Below are 14,781 nucleotides of genomic sequence, written 5' to 3' on the forward strand. Positions count from 1 at the left end.
GGTGCAAGGTTTGCTGAGTATATTTTATTCCCAGCAACACTTGCGCGGCGTCTACAAATTTCAATCTTGCAAGGTTTATTGGGTATATTTTATTCCCAGCAACACTTGCGCGGCGTCTATAAATTTCATTCTTCCAAGGTTTGTTGGGTATATTTTATTCCCAGCAACACTTGCGCGGCGTCTACAAATTTCATTGGTGCAAGGTTTGTTGGGTATATTTTAATCCCAGCAACACTTGCGCGGCGTCTACAAATTTCATTCGTGCAAGGGTTGTTGGGAATATTTTATTCCCAGCAACACTTACGCGGCGTCTACAAATTTCATTCTTGCAAGGTTTGTTGGGTATATTTTATTCCCAGCAACACTTGCGCGGCGTGTACAAATTTCATTGGTGCAAGGTTTGTTGGGTGTATTTCATTCCCAGCAACACTTGCGCGGCGTCTACAAATTTCATTGGTGCAAGGTTTGTTGGGTATATTTTATTCCCAGCAACACTTGCGCGGCGTGTACAAATTTCATTGGTGCAAGGTTTGTTGGGAATATTTTATTCCCAGCAACACTTACGCGGCGTCTACAAATTTCATTGGTGCAAGGTTTGTTGGGTATATTTTATTCCCAGCAACACTTGCGCGGCGTGTACAAATTTCATTGGTGCAAGGTTTGTTGGGTATATTTTATTCCCAGCAACACTTGCGCGGCGTCTACAAATTTCATTGGTGCAAGGTTTGCTGGGTATATTTTATTCCCAGCAACACTTGCGCGGCGTCTACAAATTTCATTCTTGCAAGTTTTGTTGGGTATATTTTAATCCCAGCAACACTTGCGCGGCGTCTACAAATTTCATTGGTGCAAGGTTTGCTGGGTATATTTTATTCCCAGCAACACTTGCGCGGCGTCTACAAATTTCATTGGTGCTAGGTTTATTGGGTATATTTTATTCCCAGCAACACTTACGCGGCGTGTACAAATTTCATTGATGCAAGGTTTGTTGGGTATATTTTATTCCCAGCAACACTTGCGCGGCGTCTACAAATTTCATTCTTGCAAGGCTTGTTGGGTATATTTTATTCCCAGCAACACTTGCGCGGCGTCTACAAATTTAATTGGTGCAAGGTTTGTAGGGTATATTTTATTCCCAGCAACACTTGCGCGGCGTCTACAAATTTCATTCTTGCAAGGTTTGTTGAGTATATTTTATTCCCAGCAACACTTGCGCGGCGTCTACAAATTTCATTGGTGCAAGGTTTGTTGGGTATATTTTATTCCCGGAGACCCTACAACAGTATGGCCAGGTTAGAAGACAATACAAACGACTGATAAAAGTGAAAAAAGTAGCGCACGTAGAGAAAGAAGGCAGAAGACTTGTCGAAGAAGCAGTGAAAGACTCATATGTAGCACTAACATCCAGAAAACCGAAGTTCTCACAGGAAATATCTATGAGTACTTGGGAGGAACACTTCCAGAAAACATTAAACATCAGGCACACTGAGAGAGAATAGTCTACAACCATAATAACAAAAGCACAGGATTTCCCAAAAATTACAGAAGAAGAAGTCACTGCAGCAATACGGAGTCTAAAATGCAAAAAACCCGCAGGTCCAGACGCAATCTTCAACGAGAATTTAAAAGACACTGTACCAATCTGGAGGGAAACATGGGCAATGCTATTCAATAAGTGCCTGGAGATAAGCAAATTCCTGAAGTATGGAGGACGTCGACAATCAAAGTCCTCTACAAAGGGAGAGGAGATACAATGCTACCGGACGCTTATAGGGGCATCGCTCTATAGAATGCTGCTTTCAAGATCTTCACCAAAATCATCACACAAAGACTCTCGGAACTTGCAGGAAATATAATACCAGTAGAGCAATTTGGTTTCCGGAAAGAAGATCAACGCTCCAGGCTGTCTCAACATTATTACAAGTAATAGAGGAAGCTCTACGTCATGACAAGGGGAAACGATACGTAGTTTTCATAGACTATAAAAAGGCCTTCGATCTGCTAGATAGACAGATATTAGTTTCAAAGCTGGAGACCAAGTTTGGACGGAATTATCTCACTAACATAATAAGGAATATGTTAGAGTATAATGTGGTGAACATAAGGACATCGAAACCCATCACGCAAACAAACGGTGTGTTGCAGGGAGATCCCGTCAGCCCCCTACTCTTCAACCTAATGACAGCGGACGTGATAGAAGCAGTTCGCGGAGGTGGACAGACGGACGTATATGCCTTAACAGCAGCAAATGTGGAGGATCTGCAATCGTGCTTCGATAGATTGAATGACTGGGCGAATAACAACGGACTTCATATAAACACAGAAAAGACTAAGGTTATGATGTTTCGCAAAGGAGGTCGGATATCGAGGAATGATATAATCCAGCATAACCAAGAGCCACTAGGAGTAGTCAACTCGTTCAGATACCTCGGAGTGATCTTCCAAACATCAGGGACCTGTTTTACTATGCATGTAAAGGAGAGGGCAGCGGGCGCGATCAGGGCAATAAGCGACATAAAGCACCTACAATCACTGTCGTTGGAAACAGCAATGAAGCTATTCAGGGCGAAGATAATGCCAGTACTGGCAGTACTTAAAGAAGAAGGACCTGGAGATGCTAGAAAGTGTTAAAGCCACCTTCCTGAAAAGAGCCCTGGGAACATCAAAATATGCACCAAGGAGGCTTATATATATACTTTCAAGGGAAACCTTCCTGATAGAAGACCTCAGAACGGACTACTTACTGCCATCTACCAGCGGCTACGAGCAGCTTCTAACGGAAAGAGAAGAGAAAAGACGCCAGATTCCGGAGGGTTCTACAGCACCGGAGCCGTGTTAGACAGGAACTGGATGGGACCAAACCAACCGTTGCGACATGTGGTGACGAGACTATCAATTCATGGCTACCACCACAGACTTTGCATCAGATCAGGCTTCCATACTGTTGACGGAGATTGCGTGTGCAAATTATGTGGTGAACTATGTCGGCAATATCACATACTGACGTGTCAGACGGCAGACAAATCAATCACTGAGATAGGAAAAAGTGATATTTACTAGTATCTCTAACAATGCACACTCGTGCGCATTTCTCTCTTATTATTATTATTCCCAGCAACACTTGCGCGGCGTCTACAAATTTCATTGGTGCTAGGTTTGTTGGGTATATTTTATTCCCAGCAACACTTGCGCGGCGTCTACAAATTTCATTGGTGCTAGGTTTATTGGGTATATTTTATTCCCAGCAACTCTTGCGCGGCGTCTACAAATTTCATTGGTGCTAGGTTTATTGGGTATGTTTTATTCCCAGCAACACTTGCGCGGCGTCTACAAATTTCATTTGTGCTAGGTTTGTTGGGTATATTTTATTCCCAGCAACTCTTGCGCGGCGTCTACAAATTTCATTGGTGCAAGGTTTGTAGGGTATATTTTATTCCCAGCAACACTTGCGCGGCGCCTACAAATTTCATTGGTGCAATATATGTTGGCTACATTTTATTCCCGACAACACTTGCGCGGCGATTACTTAATTTGATTGGTGTTTCTTGTATAATTACATTGAATTCCCAGCAACACTTGCGCGGCGACTAAAAATTTCATTGGTGCAATATATGTTGGCTACATTTTATTCCCGACAACACTTGCGCGGCGATTACTTAATTTGATTGGTGTTTCTTGTATAATTGCATTGAATTCCCAGCAACACTTGCGCGGCGACTACAAATTTCATTGGTGCAATATATGTTGGCTACATTTTATTCCCGACAACACTTGCGCGGCGATTACAAATTTCATTGGTGCAAGGTTTGTTGGGTACATTTTATTGCCAGCAACACTTGCGCGGCGTCTAGAAATTTCATTGGTGCAAGGTTTGTTGGGTATATTTTATTCCCAGCAACACTTGCGCGGCGTGTACAAATTTCATTCTTGCAAGGTTTGTTGGGTATATTTAATTCCCAGCAACACTTGCGCGGCGTCTACAAATTTCATTGGTGCAATATATGTTGGTTACATTTTATTCCCGACAACACTTGCGCGGCGTTTACAATTTCATTGGTGATAGGTATTGTATTCCCAGCAGGAGCTGCGCGGCGATTACTTAATTTGATTGGTGTTTGTTGTATAATTAAATTGAATTCCCAGCAACACTTGCGCGGCGACTACAAATTTCAATGGTGCAATATATGTTGGCTACATTTTATTCCCGACAACACTTGCGCTCCGATTACAAATTTCATTGGTGCAAGGTTTGTTGGGTACATTTTATTCCCAGCAACACTTGCGCGGCGTCTACAAATTTCATTGGTGCAAGGTTTGTTGCTTGGAGCATTAAAGTATATAGAGAGGGCGCTCAATATTACTCTGCCGGATGAATGTGGCACCAAAATAACATCTCTCTCTCAGATAAGCTGATCTCGGGCAAAATATTACACAGTATGCTTACGAACAAGCAATTTATTGCACTTATTGCGGATAAGACAGCATATTCTAGAATGTATTAAGATAAAAAAATGTTTCGCTAGATCCTAATTGAACAAGTTTCTTGTTTTAATGGCTTGTTTTATAATACAACATGAAATAACTTAAATATGAGCCTGCTATAAATGTCTTATGAAAATGTGGGATACTTTTACTGTAGAAGTTTTAATAAGGAAATTGCAGTTAGAAGTTACTGAAAATGTATCAAGTGAGATTGAAACAAAGGAGTTGACAAAAGGAAGGATACTATTGTTTTTAAAAATGTTTAATCATGACAATTTCTTTACGTCACTTGACAGTACTTCATTTGGGGCGAGTGAAAACATAGGTTATGGTAACTTTTATTGATTTGAAAACTATAATAGTGTGAGAAAATAAAGTTGTGTCTTACTGAAATATTAAATATAATAGCTTTGATTTTGTGATTAACATCTTGAGGGCTCTATCGAACCTTGTGTTTTAGTTTAGTTATTCGTAAGTTCGGCAAGTTTATTTACTAGTAAAACTGGATTATAGGCCTAGGCCTACCTGTCTTTATATAATACTATAATTCACAGATTAATAAAAAATATAATTATGTAAGCCCATAAAAAGGAATAGGTCACAAACTGGCAGCTACTTATACAAAGAGGAAGGGAAAGAACATGATTTTTCGCTCTTTCGCGTAAAATGAATGTTTGAAAAAATGTAACGAAAAATGTTAACCCATTATGTTTCAGTTTTAAAATTTTCTCGGTAATTTTACGCAGGTAACAAGAAACATGGATGTCTTGTAAATTAGAATTAAATCCTCACAATAGCCCTTAAAACTAAATATAAAAGTATAATAATAAAATGAAAACTTACAAATGAAGTCATGACACAGAAATTATTTAAATAAAAACTTGGGGAAAATAATATTTCTACGTTATTTCACATAAATTGAACATTTAAACGGGAATAAAAACAATATAAATAACATTATTAGGCCTAATACCGGTACTTTTTTATTTTTATATACGGTATTCTGATTTTGTTTCGAATCTGGGCAAAACTGCTTTTGAATCAATTCATGTGGTTGTTTATAAATCATCTATTTTTTACCCACAGTGGAACTGGAAGCTTGAGTCACAAGCTTCATGCACCTCTCAACTGGCTGAGTGTGATTCGGAAATAAAGGAAACTCCAATGCCGAAATTTCTGGATCACTGATTAATATTTCCATACCATTTTCCTGACATAGTCCTCAAAATTAGTGGTGATGTAATTCAATTTTTGGCTAAACTAGTGCTGAGGTAGTTCCCTTTGTACTCCTTCTAAACACCTTGCATCTGTGCACCTTTGGTTAGTTTAGGCGTTTGTTATGCCTTGCATATACGATCAACTGCATATCCACAAAAAAAAAAAAATCCATTCTAAATCAAACGTTTTTGAATTCCGAAATCACAGAAACTACCTCAATGCTAGTTTCATAACTCTCATATCCATTTTTTTCTAGTTTTCAGAATTCTTCTCAAAGCAAATTTCCTTAGAAGTTGACTACTATCTTTGATCATTACATCCCTTCATATGCTATTCGGAGCTCTTGCAAATGTTTAAAAATGGTTTTATAGATTAGTGAATTCAGTACCGCTTACTTTCATCTGAAAAGCTGTTCAGTTCTTCAAAATCTAAAGATAGTTAAAATTTTAATGAATAAGGACAAGGTAGCAATAATCAAGACAAAAGGAAACAGATTCCAATAATAAAAACAACACTTCCCTGCCTGGCATTTATTTACCACTAAGAGGCGCCATCATGACAATGATCCATTAAATGTTATTACCTCAGTCGAGCCACTTCTATCAAGTACCGTACTCAGGACATTTTTCGAGGGCTTATAGGTTTTATAATGGATGCAGGAGCTAAAGATCTACATAATCAATTTGAGAGACAAAGTCTCAATTGCACCATAAGTCCTACTATACAAAATTAATTAATCTTATCTGTAGGGAAGTTACTTGCACGGTCATAATCAGACACATTAATCTTGTGAAATATTTTCATAGACATAGGCACAACAGAGGAGATGACAATCAGATATGTGAATATGACGATCTTAGTTGTTGTTTAGTCAACTATCTAAACCACACAAGTGATATCAACAAGGCACCACTTATGAGGCAACTAGACCAGGAAATGGGGTAGGGTGGCCTGTTCTTTACTCCATCCATTGCATACATCGCTGACCAGCATTAGACAATTTCTTTTCATTTCAATGACCTCTACGAAATGTATAAAGGAATTGAAGGTCCTGGGTCTAAACTACAATGATGTTCATGGACAAAGGTATTGTAGAGAGTGTAATATGTCGGGGAAATTTAATGGCTTGCAGTGTCTATCTTAAAAGATGAGCCCTCTATACACACTGTTTTAATCCTGAAATCAACCTGTGCATTTCTACACTCTGCAATGTGCCATACTTAAACAACCAGCTGGGAATACCGAGTTCAATTTCTACATTTTTGTCAGCATTGCCCAAGAGAGTGGCTGTACTTAACACTGTTATTTCTGAAGCAGACTCTCTCCACCGAAAGAGACAACTAAAATCATTGTATGCTACAAAGTGGGTTAATAATCATGATTCTTTCATTACTAAGGCCAGCTCTTGGTCACTAACTGAAGAAAAGATATTAACTGTGCTATGGGGTATAGATGATAGCACATGCACATAGGATGTTTGGTAGAGTCAGCACAGAAGGTAGGAGTAAAAGAGTATGGCTGGTAACATGGATAAGTCTCGATTATTTACATAATCATACTCAATTTTTTTTTCTTCACTTCACCCTACCCTTCATACCAAGTTCATTTACGTTTGCTGATTTCAAATTCAAACATTATCATCATCAGCCATTCAAGCAGTTGGCCTAGTGGCCTGTTACTGTCTCCTTCCATCTTTTTAAGGGCCGACACAAAGATCTTTTCCCTTGAGGTATGTAGCTGAGGATCTGTCGAGGCAATCTGGAACGGTCCATCCTGTTGACAATGCTGGAGCCAATTCTGTCTATAATTGTTGATGTGTTCGTGACTGGGGGTTATGTTTAATTCCTTTGTTATCAGGTCATTTATCAGGGACACCTAAGCCAAGAAAGGAGACTATCCCATTTTTTATGGGATGTATGGTAAGCTTACCTAAAGATCTCTTCACTTGTTAGTCCACCTGAAATAAAAAGGTTAAGGAAACAGAATATAGGAAGTTTTCAAGAACATAATACCAGTATTTATATTTGACACTAATTTCGGGAATTTTATTGTGAGTTACAGGCACGAGCATTGTTTCAGAGTATGAATCACTGAAATATATAAGAAATAATTTACCTTAATGGTGCATTCTCAAATTTGTTATGGATGTTTTGAAGTTATTTGTCACAATTTATTAACAAACATAAATATTAATAGGAGCTTACATCACAGGTATGGTTTAAAATGTATTAAACAGATCTATTATTAAAACACAAGTAATTACATTAGTGAAACTGTTTTAGTTCCAGTTCCTCCCCCTCCACTGCATACATCACTGACTAGTAACATATTTCACTAATCAAACTTGAGATGTAGTATAGCCACAACCTCAATCTGAGGTATCTCATAACTATGTGCATCATTAGTGATCATTTGGAACATAATTAGCACTGTAGCTGTCCAGTACTTTCAAGTTGTAGGCCTAACTCAGTATCTTAGGAAAAGGCATCCCAATATGCAAAATATGCTTTATTTTTCTGATGGTGCTGCTAGAAAAAAATAAATAAATAAGAATTTCACAGGTATAATGATCCATACAAAATACTTCCATGGTAAAGGCTAAATGACATTTCTTTGCAACAAGTCATGGACTTTTTTTTTTCATTGTATAATAATGCATAAATGTACATTTCACTGTACTGGAAATAAAAACTGGATTTCATGTTGAAATATGACAAATAAATTTCTAATTTTCAGACTTTCCAAAGAGCTAATTTGGTGGTGTTTATGCATCACCCTTTGGTTGCATTGGCATGGAATGACCCTAAACACAATGTGCACAAGATACAAAATAACAAGATACAAATGTAACAAAACCAAAAAGTTAATTAGGCATACATGGGAAAAATTGGTATAGCTATGCCTGAACCCCACCTATTAGGTATTAAACACAATGTACACGAGATACAAAATATTGGTGTTTTTTTTTTATTTTATTTGGTTATTTAACGACGCTGTATCAACTACTAGGTTATTTAGCGTCGATGAGATTGGTGATAGCGAGATGATATTTGGCGAGATGAGGCCGAGGATTCGCCATAGATTACCTTGCATTCACATTACGGTTGGGGAAAACCTCGGAAAAAACCCAACCAGGTAATCAGCCCAAGCGGGGATCGAACCCACGCCCGAACGCAACTTCAGACCGGCAGGCAAGCGCCTTAACCGACTGAGCCACGCCGGTGGCTAATATTGGTGTTCAACAGCAACCTTGTTATGGCAAAAATATGAACAAAAGCAGGTTTCACTTAATTCTTATCAAAGAAATTTTCCCGAATCCTCTGCAAACATATTTTAAGTCAAAGCTTGAATAGAAACTTGAGAAGAAGAAATTTAAATGTCCTCTTGCGTCAGATATTTGTTCCTTTTCAATATTACTAATTTTTTTTTTTCGCTCTCCTGTAAAATTGAATTTTCTGACATACCGGCATGAAGTTGCTGTTCAACATATTGATATAACAGAGCCGAAAGTTAAATATATGGAAGAAATACAGACACTGGTTAAGGATATCATAGTACCAGTAAGTAATAATTATGCCCACATGCAAAATATTTGTATAGTCTTGGCCTAAATCTCAACTCTTAGGGATTAAACAAAATATACACAAGACACAAAATATAACAGAGCCAAAAGTTAAATATAAATGTAGGCCCTACTATGAAAGAATTGCAGATACTTGGTAAGGATCACAGTATATGACCTAAACCCAACTACGGTATTAAATACCATATTAAACACAACTGTATAAGATACAAAATATAACAGAAACAAAAAGTCAAATACAAATCTAGATCCTACTGTGAAGAGATTAGAAGACAGAGGAAGAGAACATAGTAAACAGTCTTTTTCCTTGATTGGACAACAGAGCTTCCAGTAGGACTAGAAACCTTTGATCCTAGTATATAACATTCTGCCTTATGTACATACACTTTAATCAATTCCTGAGTCTTTGGGGAAAACCCACTCTTGTAGCCTTTCTTCAACAAATTGCGGCTGTTCAAAATGTCGAAGATATTGTTGAATAATTCAACGAACTCGGCTGTAGGGGCAGAGTCCTGAAATTCTTCATACCCAGTGTTTCTTAAGTAATTAAGTGCCTGGGATACACTATTACTTAAAGTTTGGGCAGCTAGTTTAACTTTCATTTTTTCTGACTCCCAATTGACATGACGCTTTCTAACCCTAGTAGTCAGAGTTAATCCTTCTTCACGTTGCTTCTCAACTAGCTTTAATATGTGATCCCACTTTATTGCACTGCCATCGCTGTTGTATATCACACCTAAACTGGCTAAGGAGTTTCTTACCTGGCATGCATCAAGGAAAATAAACACTGGTTCATTTGTAACTGGATGTGAAAAAAAGGTCTTTGCACTATTTTGATAGATGTCAACCCCTAGATATTTAGTCATTGTTATATTGCTGGCAGCACCATCAAACGTGAAACTAACAACATGAATTCCAGTATTATGTAACATTGTAAGTGCATTTGTTACTAAATTTGCTTTCTCCTCTCCTGAAAAACTATCAATTAAAAAGTATCCAACTGGAACTTTCCAACAATCGTTAATAGCATTCACTAACAGCACAAGTGCCTCCCTCGCCTCTGGTAGTGAATCGTCATCAATCTCAGTTCCCATATCAACATAGCCACATGTTTCCTTACCATCCCATTCAATCTTACTCCTAATGGCCATTTCATCCATGAGAAGGCTGCACACAACTGATTTACCTGATGTTTCAGATTCTTCAGCTTTTAGTTTAAGCGCTGTTAATGCTTCCTGTGTAAAGTCAGGTGAACCATCAATATGCTGGTACCATCTTCTTAGGGTACGGGGATGTGGAAGACATGTATTAAATGTTTTCCTCACATATTCGTATGCTTTTGCTGAATAAAAATGTAGTGTAAGGACAAAACTTCGTAGTTGCTGAGAATAAGTATCTTTTTTCCTTTTACCATTCTTTTAAACAGCTCCTCTGCAGGACCAGAAAATGCAGTCTAAGGAGAAAAATAAAATAATAGTTAAATTCTTGCTTCCTTATTCAACAACATAGCTATAACAGACAAATACAGTATTAGGAAAACAGGAGGAGCCATGATGGATGGATAACTATACTATACCTGACGCTCTAAATTTAACATCCATGGAAACATTCTATGTTTTACACAACCAAGAAATCTCTCAGATCCTGCTGTTTTGCCTAATTATTTACATCATTTATGAAAAGTCAATTTAATTTTTTTAAATTTTGTTTAATAATATTGTAATATGGGCAACCATAAAAGCATCAACGTTCCCGTTTTAAGGGCAATGAACATATGAAAGTGCACATGCAAATAAGTTGGTAATTTCTTAGATTAGATCACTCATGGGTTGGGTTAGGTTAGATTCTATTGTAAAATTAATTGCTATACTGTGAATGATTTTTTTTACGATCTCTCTCTCTCTCTCACACACACACACACACACACACACACACACACACACACACACACACACACACACACACACACACACACACACACACACACACACGAAATCACCAGAACTACCTCAACGATAGCTTCACTGGCTATTTATACAAAGTTGGTTTTATTTACTTTATCGATACCGTTCGTATCCACTATTTGCCCACTTCTTTCTGTGTGACTTCCATCCAGCCATGCTTTAGACTACTCCTCACTCTTCGGAAATTAGTTGCTTAGCCTATATGTTAAACAACACCATATCAGAAACACAATGCACTATGTTAATGATGCAATAGTTACACGTCAACAACTACTGTATCAATAAAGTATATAATTACTAGGTTAGGTTAGAAGCAACCATGTTATGTTAATTACTTATATAACGTATGTTAAACAACGCCATGTCATACACAACGCACTATGTGAACGATGCAACACTTTTACGTCAACAACTACGGTATCGATAAAGTAAACAATTAGGTTAGAAGCGACCATGTTATGTTAGTTATATGTTAAAAAATGTCATGTCATAAACGCAGTGCACTATGTGAATGATGCAACACTTGTACGTCAATAACTTTCATTAGTTACACATAGCCTATATATTATGCGAGGTGTATAAGGGAACTACCTCAGCGCTAGTTTAGCCAAGAACCTTAGCCTTGTCACAAACACAATGCACTATGTGAATGATACAACACTCGCTCGTCAACAACTATGGTATTAAAGTGAATGAAATTTGTTTAAACAAAAGCCGCCCTAAATAAGGGTTCGATAGATCGGCCTACTAATCAATTCATAAAGAATAATAAAACAATTTTGTGACATTTGGAAAGAACAAGAAAAAACATTAAGATAAGAAAACGTAGGAAATAATTTACAATAAAAATTTTGTTGGGTACAAATGATTACTAATTATAGCTAAGGATGATTTTAACACGTGAGATCCTATGGCATCAATCGTTGCATCAGAAATTTTATATTGTTTAAGTTGATTTAAAGTTTCACGTGGGATCGTGCCACGGGCACCGAACATGAGCCCAAAAACTGTCCAATGTGTAATGTGGTATTGTGCTCCAAGATGCTGACAACAAGGCTCATATATGACTTGTTTTTCACGACACACCTCTTGTGGCTGTTGCTCATGCATCTCAAAACGGATTGTGGGATCAAGAATGACACCCTTATCCTTCTGCCGATCAATTATGATGATATCAGCCCGTCTAGTATGTATGTATGTATTTTATTGTATGTGTACCTTATTTAATGTACTATTAAGAGTTACAAATTTAATCCTTACCTGTGAAATGATATCTTGCTCCTTTTTTTTAAACCTTTGGGTGCAATTATATGCTGCACAAGACATTACCATTTTTACAATTGAATAGGACACACTGTAATTACTTTCTTGCAATAACTTGAGACCTACTGAAGATTCGACTGCAAAACTGAAAGAGGAACACGAAACAATTATGGTAATTTGGTAACTTGAGGTAGGCCTATTTGTTTTTATGTATTTAAATTCGTAAGCGTGATGATACACATTCGGCAAACGCAGACAAATCTGCTCTTTTCTTAAGATAAATTTCTGGCAGTGTAGAAATCGTATACTGATATTTTACGAAATAAATAAACATCATTAAATAACATTATCGCACTTTAATACATTGCAGTGAGGTTATTAATAAGTAGTAAGTGTACCCACCTACGAAATATTATCGTTATTTCTCATTTTTTTGCCCCAAAATCAATTCAAAACACTTGTATTTCACTAAACACACAATGGACTTTCCATATTCCATTTCGCTTTCCCGTCCTAGATCAGCTGATTTAACTCTGGTGCCACTACCCAGCAAGCTTTGCCCCTTTATGTTCGAAGCGTTGCTTACGGGATTACACAAGCTGGCGCATAGCACGATCGAGAGTAGGTCTCTGTGAGTCATGACAATTTCTGCCGCTAGGTTCGCCTCTCTGCCCTATGAAATGATGAATAGTACCATTACAAAGCATTGTGCATCGTGAAAATAGTTCGATTAATTGTGCATTACTGATTGAGTACGAATATTATAAATATGCCAAGCATATTACAGTGTTATTTGAAGTTTGTTCAGCTAAGTTATATTCGAAAATTGTCTGTGTTTTGCTATGTGAAGAACTCGGTACCAACAGGTCGTATCTTTATAGGTTAAGGTAAATGTCAAAGTTCTCTCATATAACAAGCAATGCTATGTTAAAAGTGGCGAATTGCATTTTCCGACTCTCGAATGATGTGACCCGAAATGTAAAATAATTTCATGCATTGTTTCACTTACCAAGCATTACTGATATAGGCCTAATGAAAATGTGAACGACGTGATGTAAACATTGAAGATAATGTTGTTACTGTTTTCCCTTTCTCTTTTAGAAAATACCGACAAAAGTAATGAATTATCTTCATGCTGTACTTATTAGGTAATTAATGTGTATTTGTCTGTATTTTAGACCTGTGTATTGTTACGTAATTTTCAGTGAATTAGGTTAGAGAACTTAACAAGGTTAGTATGAGATTGGGTAATGCACCTCAAACTGTAACTAATAATGGCTGCTGCCGAAATAGGCTGAGGTGGTTATCGTGTGAAACAAATTATATCTGGAATATCTAGTTTTATTATATACGGATACGTAAAGTTTTTTTTCTGTTTTTGTTTTAGCATGTGTTTGTAATTTTGTGAGGTTATGTCTAGCCTAATTTCTTTTTATTCTTGTATCATTATCAATACATTAATTTATTTTATATTCATTTCAGGTGTTACATCTATGGTGGCAACTCTACTTATGTTAGGATATGAAGTAACAATATATAGGCTATTCAACTTCATCATTTGCTAAAAATTAAAGAAAACTGTATGTGTTCGACTCATTCCACCGTCATTTCTTCTTATGTATGTGAACCACGTTCGTTCTAAAAGTGCTACAATAAATGAACACTATAGACAACGTGATGGAACAATTTACAAGTTACTGTTAAAATGCTCAACATTTTCAAGTGGTGCTATACCCATTGTTTCAAAATGTACATACATATTTTTACATTTCTATAAGTGGTGTCATAAATTATTTCAGCATATTTGTAAATTCATCAAAATTAATTTTTCTAATTAATACCATAAAGTAATGAAATAATATAGCCTAGGCCTATATGTGATTTTATACTACCGGTATTGATGTTGATCTTGGTAAATTAATCCAATTTCACAGTGTTGTCTTTTGTATTGTGGTTCATAACAATTATAACAGTATGTACGTGGAAATGTTTTTAAAATAATAAATTCTAGCTCATGATTTTAAGTGGTCGTTTCAATAGGAGGTTATATTGGAAAGATGATCACAAATGGATAATTTACTGCAGGATACAAGAACTGAATATAAGTGAGTGTTCCGTTGAAAGTGAAAGTGAAAATTTCGTTTTACAAGAGCTAAGTAGGCGTACACGCACTAAAATATTACAGCGTTTACTATTACTATGCTCAATAGATTAATCAGTAGGCCTATAGAAATGTTTTCACCACTGCAAGAAAAAATCGCGCAATAATTA

At 36.9% G+C, this 14,781-nt stretch overlaps 1 long non-coding RNA gene across 3 annotated transcripts; it reads right to left on the bottom strand.

The window, feature by feature from the left end:
* Positions 1-7,717: 7,717 nt before the first annotated feature.
* Positions 7,718-13,072, bottom strand: LOC138715431 (uncharacterized). 3 transcript variants are annotated; one of them, XR_011336328.1, is made up of 3 exons: positions 12,913-13,072; positions 12,508-12,655; positions 7,718-10,736 (listed from the first exon to the last, which is right to left on the bottom strand). It is a non-coding gene; the product is annotated as an uncharacterized lncRNA (long non-coding RNA). The 3 variants fall into 3 exon arrangements; XR_011336329.1 differs by having other exon boundaries at positions 12,909-13,072; XR_011336327.1 differs by lacking the exon at positions 12,913-13,072 and having other exon boundaries at positions 12,508-12,814.
* Positions 13,073-14,781: the final 1,709 nt, after the last annotated feature.

The sequence above is a fragment of the Periplaneta americana genome, chromosome 15, assembly GCF_040183065.1.
Source record: "Periplaneta americana isolate PAMFEO1 chromosome 15, P.americana_PAMFEO1_priV1, whole genome shotgun sequence".
Classification (NCBI taxonomy): domain Eukaryota; kingdom Metazoa; phylum Arthropoda; class Insecta; order Blattodea; family Blattidae; genus Periplaneta; species Periplaneta americana.